Source organism: Cyprinus carpio, chromosome B20, assembly GCF_018340385.1.
Source record: "Cyprinus carpio isolate SPL01 chromosome B20, ASM1834038v1, whole genome shotgun sequence".
NCBI lineage: Eukaryota > Metazoa > Chordata > Actinopteri > Cypriniformes > Cyprinidae > Cyprinus > Cyprinus carpio.
In genome coordinates this window covers 24,879,138-24,891,027 of record NC_056616.1, presented here as the reverse complement: position 1 = coordinate 24,891,027, position 11,890 = coordinate 24,879,138, and the positions used below count along the sequence as shown (strand labels likewise).

At 35.3% G+C, this 11,890-nt stretch overlaps 1 protein-coding gene across 1 annotated transcript in view; it reads left to right on the top strand.

Annotated features, from left to right (window-relative positions):
* The first annotated feature begins 1,015 nt into the window (after positions 1–1,015).
* Positions 1,016–11,890, top strand: part of wasf1 (WASP family member 1) — a 61,176-nt gene continuing 50,301 nt past the window's right edge. Inside the window, exon 1 of the mRNA XM_042746597.1 lies at positions 1,016–1,365. The gene's annotated coding sequence lies outside the window, so the exon portion shown is untranslated. The remainder of the gene's footprint in view (positions 1,366–11,890) is intronic.

The following is an 11,890-nucleotide window of genomic DNA, read 5'->3' as shown; positions in this document are numbered from 1 at the left end:
CATCCTGAGAAGAAACCGTTCACAAGAGCTCGCACTGCGCTTATACTACGTTTTTTTCTTCTTCTCACTAAACTATAAAAACAATTTTGTTACTTGAACTAAAAAAAAAAATGTTTACATAAAATACAAATTTTATAATAAATAAATAAAGATTTTTATTTAGCTTTAACTTGATGTATTAAAATAACTAAACCGTAAAATGAAAATAAATATTATATATATATATATATATATATATATATATATATATATATATATATATATATATATATATATATATATATATATATATATATATATTTAACCAATATAAATAAAATAAAAAAAAACACACACAGAACAAAATTAAAATGTAAATTTAAAAACAAATAAAAAAATTAAAATGAAACCGGAAAAAAAATAAATAAAAACTCAATAATATTAAAATAAGACTGATTCTCACTATCCATAAATAATATTAAATATCTATTTGTTACTCACTCGTATCATATGCAAATAAATATATACAATAAAACGATGGCATGTTTACTCATAATATGCAAAAAGCATATTACAATGTTGCACATATTAAATTATGCAAAGAATACAATAAAGACAATGGAAAAATAGCTATTAGATATTAGCTAATAGATATTTGTTGATATCATTCTCTTTGGCAGCAAAATAAAATAATATAAAATAATTACATTCAATATGTACATTATGTTGCATTTGCACTAACAAGCATACATTGCATATTCTACATAAATAGGAATACTATTAGGTTATATTATTATTATTATTATATACATACAACATCTTTAATGTTGTATGAATATAATAATATACATCCTTAAATAAATAAATAAAAATAATTTGCTTGAGCGCTAAATGAGTCGTTTGATTGGACGTATGGGTGTGGTCTGTGCGCGATGTCGGCCAATCAGCTGAGGGATCCCGCTGTGGGCGGGGCCGCGGTTCGTTGCAGCGAGTTCTGTGCGGTTCTTCAGTTCGATGGAAAGTGGGCCGTACCATCTGCAGCCGGAGGGGTGGAGCCAGACACACCGATACCCAAAATCTCGCTTCTCCTCAGAAACGGAGCACTAGCTTGGCTTATAAGGATTTATTAGAAGAGTGTTTATATCACCAGCAGCTGTGACGGTGAATTAGGCGGATCGGTGTTGACGTCGATCTGCTGTGTTTTCACCGCGGACCCCTTTTCCAGCATCGACGGACCTCTAGTCTCGAGCTCTCCTCTCTTTAACGGGATTCACGCTTGCTGTATATCAGTAGTGTATTTCTGCAATGAACTGAACCAACAGGAATATTTTAAGGAATAACCTGGGGAAAATCATGGAATAATACGAATACATAACATTTATTCAGGTATGATGTTTTATGCATGCTTGCTTCGAAGTATGCACTGTTGTTGTTTTTACCGCATTTTGCAGTTCTCCGTTAAAATCCAAATAACGCATAATGCATTTATATGCATGGCGAAAAGTGTTCATATTTGCATTTTTTACTCGCATTTATCTTCTCCGACTGATGCATTTACGATGTAAACCAACACTGCTTGGCCCCATTCAGGAGTGGATGACAGGTGTGGGTTGAATTATGCATGCATCATGTGAAATAACTTGCATAATGCAGCCTAAAGCATCCCGAATGCGTGATGCACGGTGTTAGAATAACATATTACACGCGACTTGTGCTTGTTTTCATTAAAGGCATGAAAAGATCACTTATTTCATGCTGCTCAGAGATTGATGCATTCAAGGGGGAAGGGGTGTCACATCTGTAAGGCAAACACAAGACAAACTATCACACTGAAATGCAGTTTGCATGCTTGCTGAACAGTGTGCACTCCAGATTATTGCTAGGATGGCATGCCAAATATTTAGCAGTGGGAGAAAAAAGACTTGAGTTGTTGCTAGCAAATATAATATAGTGCATACTCAATACATAACGCAATTGCGTCCAGTAATGATGAGAATGAAGTGTACATTTGAGCTCAGTTTTGTGCATGCAGGGGGAAGGGCACAGACACTGGAAGACTCGCTTTGTGAAACCCGAGACTTCAGAAAGCACAAAGCATCTCCATCGCTTCTCTGTTCAATCTATGCACTCAAAATAACACCACGTTTCACACGAAATCATACTTTTTCGCGTGCTTCGACGCGTTAACACGTTGTAGAGTTGTTGTTTTTCCCAGAATGAGGTTCTATGTGTGCTATATGAGGAGAAATGATTCGTTTGAGTGAATCGGTTGGTTCACCGACGCCGCTCAAAGATCCGAATCGCGAATCATGTTTAGCAGCAAACAATTGTTTTGTAAATAAATAAATGGCAAGTTTACGTTTAATGTTTCGGGTTTACAGTCAAATTAAGTAATTTCTTTGCCTCTTCTCGGGGTGATTTGCAAACGGTTCGGATCTTTAAAAAGAACCGACTCGAAAGATTCGGTTCGGTCAGGCATCACTAGCGTGCGTTATGTGTCATCGCGACCCCATGCAGCGTTCACTTTAAGCTTGACCAAGGCTCTGTATTGCCAAAGCATTAATAAAAACCTTATATAATGCTCTAATGCACCGATTATCGGTTGGAAAATCTAGATTCGGCTGGTAAATGTGTTTTGGTAACTAGTTTCTAGCTGGTTGACCTGCCATAATGTTAAAAAAAAAGAAAACATGATCACCTCAATCTTGTGTTATGTAAATGAACAACAGGGTTTAGGTTTAAAGCTCACTGTAAATCTGATTTATATTGTGTCTGATTCACATATACAGTGTTTAGATGTAGATGCATGAATGTAGTTTTAAGGGTTAATTTGCTGAATATGAGACATGTTAGTTTGACTCTGTGCTTTAATGATAAAGATGTGAAGAGGGTCAGTCTGATGTTGTCTGCTTCAGTTCTTTGTTTTGAGCTCTTGCTGGCGAAGCAGAAAAGTTTTCTTTTTTTTCTTTTCTGGGTGGATTTTTGTTCAGAAAAACCGTTTCATGTGGCTTCTGTTTGATTTTCTGCCAGCCGTTACAAACCTCAAGTCCAGAGTTATAGATCAGACATGAGACGAGAAGAATGTGTGTGTTTGACAGTGTTGGTCTGTGTCATATATATATATATATATATATTTATATCTATTATATATACATATAATTCCTTAGACAACATTTTTTATTTATTCTAATCATATGTATTTAATTTACACGACCAGTCAAACGTTTTTGAATAGTAAGATTTTTAAAGTTTTTAAAGAAGTCTCTTCTGCTCACCAAGCCTGCATTTATTTGATCTAAAATACAGCAAAAACAGTAAAATTGTGAAATATTTTTACTTTTTAAAATAACTGTTCTCTATTTGAATATATTTTAAAATTTAATTTATTCCTGTGATTTCACAGCTGAATTTTAGCATCATTTCTCTAGTCACATGATCCTTCAGAAATCATTCTAATATTCTGATTTGCTGCTCTAACACACACACACACACACACACACACACACACACACACACACACACACACACACACACACACACACACACACACACACACACACACACACACACACACACACACGCACACACACACACAGGCCTATATGATGATTTAAAAATGTATATTTAAGTGATGCAGATGAATTGTTAAATCAGTTTTGGCTCAAGAGGCAGACAGTGCTATCACAGAGAGATGAAATGTGTGTACAGTGGTGAAGAGTCCTGAACATCCCAGCTGTGAAGACGCCTCGGACACAAGAGTCTTTGTTTCGTTTTCTGTTCGGGCCACAAAGCTGGCTCTGTGTGTGTGTGTGTGAGTGTGTGTGTGTGTGTGTGTGAGAGAGTGTGTGTGTGTGTGTGTGTGTGTGTCTGTGAGTGTGTGTGTGAGTGTGTGTGTGTGTGTGTGAGTGTGTGTGTGTGTGTGTGAGTGGGTGTGTGTGTGTGTGTGTGAGTGAGAGTGTGTGTGTGTGTGTGTGTGTGTGTGTGTGTGTGAGTGTGTTGTGTGTGTCAAGTGTGTATCAAGGCATGTTTTTGTTGTGTGTGTGGTGTGTGTGTGTGTGTGTGTGTGTGTGTGTGTGTGTGTGTGTGTGTGTGTGAGAGTGTCAAGATATCAAGGCATTTTTTTTCTTCCACATATCATCTTCACATAACAATATAAATAAATAAATAAATAAATAAATAAATAAATAAATAAATAAATATAAATACAATTTTTAAAAAAATTCTACATACATAAATTGTTTTTTACATTTTCCCCTCAAATATTTTTGGTGATTCCTACTAAAATTCACCAAGTACATTTGCCATCAAAACCACAACATAAACAAATATTAAATAGATTAAAAAAAAATAATAGGAAATGTTAAATAAAATTATTTACAAAAAATTAATTCTAATAAATTAAATGTTAAAGTGGCATTTAAAATATATGTAGGTAATTGTTTTTTATCACCCAAATATAAATAAAAATGTATTATTTAAAAATACACATTTTCTAAATAATTATATATCATGAAAAAATTAAATAAATGAATAAAAAATATTATATTAAATATTATACTGCTAAAAAATGGTGTAGGATTTACTATGAAATTTACTATGAAACAATTTTCACGTAGAAACAAATATTTACAAGGAAATTTTGAAGCAGAAAGAATAGTTTCTTGTAAAATGTAATGCAATCTTTGTTTTATTTACCTGTGTACAAAATAAAAGCATTAAAATTGATTTGGGGACAGTATAAAAAAATGTATGTTTATAATATGTATATATTTATAATATATTTTTGCTATCAAATATCAAATATTAAATACATAATAATAAGAAATATAAAATATTGACAAAGAAATGAAATTGTATTAAATTGGAAGCTTAAATTTATATATATCTAATAAATTATATTATATATATATATATATATAATATATAATTATATCACACTGTCACTAAACACTCTTAAAAAAAATCAATTTGGCATGGTACGTTTGCTAATGGACTTAGAAAGGAAATGTTGAAGAAAGTGCACTAAATGCATGTGTGTTCATGCTAAATCATTACTGTCACACCGTCACTAAACACTCTTGTTTGCGTGTCATATTTGTTGGTTATGGAACGCCGTCGGTGCCAGCAGGGACTTCCCGTGGCGCGGAGGGCGGTGGTTTGTTGGTTTTGTGGCTGAAGGCAGGTGGAGGATAACGAGAGCGGTGTCCTCTTACACTCCTGCGCTCGTTTGGGTGGATTCCTTTGTCCTCTCGCTCACAGACAGGTGCTGATCCTATACAACGCTCGGCTGTGACAGTGTTTTCTGTCTGACTTCATTCTGTGCTTTAGCTTCTGTTTTTGGAGCTAAGCTCATGCAGATTCAGATTTGAATATGCAAACAGAGCCAAACGATTTCCCAGGTGTTTCTAAAACCTGTTTTAAATTATGCTGTTCCATAAAAAGTCTTGTTTTATTAGTAGTGTTACTTTACACTAGTGATCAGATGCACTGTTTTCACCTGCTGGACCAGAAAACAGGTGGAAAATCCCTCAGACTTGACCTGGAACAGCATCATTTCAATACATTGAATATTCATGATATAGGCTATACTTTTAATGCTTGCTCTGATGATAAAAGAATTGTATTTTATAAGGTAAATAGGTTAAACTTTATTTATTCCTTTATTTAGGGAAATTTACATATGTAAACATACACACATCATAATAAAGAAAATATAATGGCTGTAATATAATATAGTGTGTATGTAAGCATGACATTTCCCAAACACGACTCTCTGCAAACAAATGGATATTTATATTAAATGTAATATTTAGATATTAAAAGCATAATTAGACTGATTTTGAAATACTGTTCTGTTTTTGTTTTTTGCTGAAAAATAGCAAAAACCCAGTCAAAGTGATTTGATTTAAAAAAAAATTTAATTCAGTAATTTTGAATGAATTTGTGCTCATAATTCAGAAATGTTCAATTAAGCCCAGCTAACAACAATATATTCCAAGAACATTTTGCTGACATTCCCATTAAGCTATGAAAATGTTATTTCTGTTAATGTTCAAAAAGTACTGTTTTTAAATTTTTTTTTTTTTTTTTGGTTATGAGAACATCAAGGGAACATTCCATTTTATCGTTTTGCAAACATTATGGAAACGTTACTTTTGAATGTTTGCTGAATGTTCTGAAAAGTAGCAACATTTAAAAAACGAAAAAGATAAACGTCCAGCTAAAACGTTTCAGAAAAACATTCCACGAATGATGTATAAATGATATTTTTATGCTAATGTTTTGAAAGTTTTGATTAAACACCAGATAACTTTGAACAAACGTTCTATTAACGTTACTGGAAGAACGTTAGTTGAGAAACTACAGTACGTGCTTAGTTTGTGTTTTATTTGCGCCCAGCTAACAAAAAAAGTTCTACTGTATGAACGTTTTGGTAACGTTGTCAGTGAGTTTTGAAAACGTTATTTCTGAATGTTTGAACGTCCAGTTATTTTCTTGGTCATGCAAATGTTGAGGGAACATTACATTGTATCATTTTGCAAACATTATGTGAACATTACTTTTGAATATTCTCGGAACGTTCTAAAACAAGAAGTAACATTTAAAAAACATTTGACGAACATCCATCTAAAACATTTAAGATATAAAACATTCCATGAACGTTGTATAAAGCTTTTGCGAACATTTTGGGAATGTTACTTTTATATGTTCGCTCAACGCTGATTTGGAGAGACACAGAGGAGAGGAATTGTTGAATACAGTCGTTATTTTTGTTTTCTTCGTGTACAAAAAGTATTCTCGTTGCTTCATAACGTTACGATTGAATCACTGATGACAGATGGAGTATTCTGATGATGCGTTTCATACTTTCCTGGACCTTGACACTGTTATTTATTTGGCATGAGACAGTCTCAAGCCTCCCGGTTTTCATCCAAAATACTTTAAATTGTGTTCCGAAGACGAACGAAGCTTTTACGGGTTTGGAACGACATGGAGGTAAGTGATTAATGACAAACTTTTCACTTTGGGATGGAGTAACCCTTTAACGTTTTGAGAACGTTCTGAAACACAGGATAACTCTGAACGAACATTCTGTTGGCAAACATTTGTTCATAAGCTTTCAGAGAACCTTGCCAGAAGGTTCTGAGAACGTTAGCTGTGTTTTTGTAAGCATTAGCAAGCAGATGACAGTAGATTTTAAGGTCACTCTTGGACTAGAAGCAGCAGCATGCTTCAAAACGTGATAATTGAACTGGAGCCGGATGAGCAAGAGGTTACGTGGCGTTGCGACACTTTTCTAAGCGGCTCTCATGCACTGATACTCAATTACTGCAGTAGAGGAAGCTGTAAATTGACATTTTTACAGCCGCATTTCACTTCCCTCCTCCACTCTATTCTTCAGACCACGCACACCGAGTGCTTCTAAATGCATCTGACCCCAATTTTCTCCTGCCCAGGACGAGTCTATGTGTGTGTGCCCGCTAACTAGCGACTGGTTTGAATTAAGGGCCAATATTTACATAGAGTGGGTGGCCGTTCAATTATGGTGTGCCACGCAAAACTTCTTGTGATTTGCATGTTGGCTGCTTTGCAAGTTGTTCCCAGAGTTCAGTTCTGCCCTTTCTCTGTTCTCTGTTCACAAATAAGTCACTTAGCGAGTGCATTAGCGGTTACTCAGCAAGCACTTGATTTTTACAGGAAGCTGCTGATGAATGACTCACGGCCAATCGCGGCTGACGTGACACGCATGTCAATGAGGGACTGCAGTGCATCAGCCAATCAGAAGTGAGCACACTGGTGACTCACATGGGCTGAAATAACGCATAATTTTAGGGTTAAGATCTGGTTAAGATTTTACAACTTAGCATCTTTTGGGGTTTTGTCAAGTCTGTGACACAAGGAGTGTTAATTAAGCAATATCACACTAGCAACAGTGCTGTTTTTCTGATTATCAGCTTGATGAGGCGGGAAATCCAATTAAAAGTTAAATGAACTAAACTTTAAGTAAGTTAGCTTTAGACACAACGGTACCAGTTATTTTGTTTATTTTCGCTCCGCCAGTGAAAACAGATCCAATAAAACCACAGCACAATGAACCGTTTTGTACGTCTGTGAGTCGTTCACAAACGATTCGTTTATTGCGTCTGTCATTTGACAAATGAATGAAAGACTTCAGAGGTGAGCGAATCTAATGAATCGTTTGAGTGAATGATTCAGTGAATTACTAATTTTGCTCCTGAATAGATCAGAGTCAGATATCCGATGATTTGAGATTGAGTGAACAAATAATTTGTGCAAATAATTCAACGAATCACTTATTTTGTTGCTGAACAGTGTGTTTGGATGAATCATTTGCGTGAATGATTCAGTGAATCATTCATTTTGTTGCTGAACAGATCAGCATGTTTAAATGAACCATTTGTGTGAATGACTCAAAGAATCACTCGTTTAGTTACTGAACAGATCAGTGTGTTTGAGTGAATGATTCAGTGAATCACTCGTTTCATTACTGGATCAGAGTGTTTAAATGAATCGTTTGACTGAGTGATTAAATTAATTATTTTTTCCTTTGCTGAGTGGATCTGCGTGTTTGAGCAAATCGTTTGAGTGAATGACTCAATGAATCACACGTTTCTTTGCTGAATGGATCAGCGTGTTTGAGCAAATCGTTTGAGTAAATGACTCAATGAATCACACGTTTCTTTACTGAATGGATCAGCGTGTTTGAGCAAATCATTTGAGTGAATGACTCAATGAATCACGTTTCTTTGCTGAATGGATCAGCGTGTTTGAGCAAATCGTTTGAGTAAATGACTCAATGAATCACGTTTCTTTACTGAATGGATCAGCGTGTTTGAGCAAATCGTTTGAGTGAATGACTCAATGAATCACACGTTTCTTTGCTGAATGGATCAGCGTGTTTGAGCAAATCGTTTGAGTGAATGACTCAATGAATCACGTTTCTTTACTGAATGGATCAGCGTGTTTGAGCAAATCGTTTGAGTAAATGACTCAATGAATCACACGTTTTCTTTACTGAATGGATCAGCGTGTTTGAGCAAATCATTTGAGCGAATAACTCAATGAATCACGTTTCTTTACTGAATGGATCAGCGTGTTTGAGCAAATCATTTGAGTGAATGACTCAATGAATCACGTTTCTTTACTGAATGGATCAGCGTGTTTGAGCAAATCGTTTGAGTAAATGACTCAATGAATCACACGTTTCTTTACTGAATGGATCAGCGTGTTTGAGCAAATCATTTGAGTAAATGATTCAATGAATCACGTTTCTTTGCTGAATGGATCAGTGTGTTTGAACAAATCATTTGAGTGAATGATTCAATGAATCACGTTTCTTTACTGAATGGATCAGCGTGTTTGAGCAAATCATTTGAGTGAATGACTCAATGAATCACGTTTCTTTACTGAATGGATCAGCGTGTTTGAGCAAATCATTTGAGTAAATGACTCAATGAATCACACGTTTCTTTGCTGAATGGATCAGCGTATTTGAGCAAATCATTTGAGTGAATGACTCAATGAATCACACGTTTCTTTGCTGAATGGATCAGCGTGTTTGAGCAAATCATTTGAGTGAATGACTCAATGAATCAGTTGTTTCATTGATGAATGTATAAGCATGTTTGAGTGAATCAAACAGATTATTATAAACAGCATAGTTCAAATTTAATTCTGAGTGGGTGAGGCCTTTGTAAAATGCAGAAACTAATAAAACACTGATTAACCAATCATTTCAGGGCAAGTAGGCCTAAATATCAACAGAATGTCTCTGTTTGTATGAACTATTCCTTTAATTCTGTCAGTGTGAATAGTGGTAACAATTAATGCATATATAAATTGAATGCTAATAGCAATTCCTGTAAATTGAAATCCCAGTGATCTACATGCAGTATGTAGGATGCAGCAGAAGGTGATGAAGCTCGCAGGAGGAAATTCACTCCTACTTTATTCTCCACCTCTTGGTGCTTATTTTTATGCGCTGCCTCCAGACAGAATGCGGCACGAAAAAAAAAGAGTGAGAGACAAGAAGAAAAGTGTGTAAAAACCCCATCAGAGACAGAAAGTAAATGTGTGTGGGTATAAGAGATTGAGATGAGGAAATACTCCTTCTGTTTGACTTCATAGAGGAAGAAGAAGGAGCCGATCGCCTACGTTAGTTTAGCTAAGTGAAAAGTGATCAGTGTTTGTCCTCCAGCCCTTGATGAGCTATTCTGGGATGCGGTAGGCGAGGCGGCATGTGCGTACGGTTAATGCAGGATAGTAGGTGTCTTTATAAATCAAAATGTTTAGATGCTTCGTATTAGATTGTTTGTGGATGAATGGAAATAGGATTTTGAAAGCTTTTTCACCACCTACAGAACATATATACAAACTGATGGATGGGTTGCAAACACTTAATTTATCAAAAAAAAAATAAAATAAAAAATATTAAAAAATTTTAAAGTATAAAATAACTATATCATAATCTAAAATAAACTAAAAATTAAATTTATTTCTCTAAAGCGCTGCTGAATTACTCCAGTCTTCAGTGTCACATGATCTTCAGAAATCATTCTAATATGCTGATTTGCTGCTCAAGAAACATTTCTGATTATTATCAATGATGAAAACAGTTACGCTGCACAATATTGTTGTGGAAACTGAGATACATTTATTTTTCAGCATTCACAGATGAATAAAAAGTTCTAAAGAACAGCGTTTATTTGAATTAACATTATAAATGATCAATTTAATGCATCCTTGATGAATAAAAGTATGAATTTCATGCTGAAATTTTCTTGCTATCTATTCCATTAAAACTCTAAAATATAAGATAATATTTAAATGATAAATTATAACTCCAATCTGACTCGTCACACTGTTATCACATTATAAAAATCCCAAACACGTATTACATTTTTCCTCCCCTATAAAAATGACCCAGATACATAAAGTCTGAGCTTTTTGTTACACACACGTCTCTTCATGTTCAGCTGAGCTGAAGCAGTTTCTATCCCACACAACAATTTAACAGAGACCCATACGCCATCAAGTGCTTATTTTGGCTTCTTTTGGAAAGGCTTGTCGCTTATTTTGGCTTGTTTTGGTTGCTTATTTCTCCAGGGAGATCTGGCAACGCCGTCATCCAGAAAAACAGATCTGTGTCGCATGCGGAAAACCTCAGATTTGGGTCACATTCAGCTGCGACACGAGCGTCCTTTATCCACCACTCGAGGTTAAACAGGAGCTCGAGTCCTCAGGGTCAGAGGTCGCGCCTGCGGGTGTTATCATTACATAAGTGCTTGTGTCTGGTCTTCTGACTCATGCGATGCGTCCCGACAGGCCATCGGGGACGTGGATTCACACGCATTATCTCAGGATGCGCTCGAGGCGGGAATCTGACCGCGGATGTTCATGTACGACAAACACACTACGTCACAAAGACAGCACATAACTAGCTAAATGTGGAATATAATGAACAAACCCTTTCGGACGGAGTATGATCTATTGCTGGGGAAAAAAAGATCCTTCAGTCTGACAGTCTTCAGATCGATGCTAATCTAATGGGTTTTATTTTGACTGAGTGTTTCTGAGGAAGAGGAGACACGATCCGAGACTCGTGTTTGACCAACGATGTATATATAATATAAAGAAAACAATACTTTCATTCCGCAAGGACGAATTAAATTGATCAAAAGTGACTGTAAAGACATTTATAATTTTACAAAAGAAATGCTTTTCTTTTGAACATCTGTGAATCCTGAAAAATAAAATGTATCTCAGTTGATCCACAAAAATATTGTGCAGCACGACCGTTTTCAACATTGATAATAATCAGAAATGTGTCTCAAGCAGCAAATCATCATATTAGAATGATTTCTGAAGATCATGTGACACTGAAGACTGG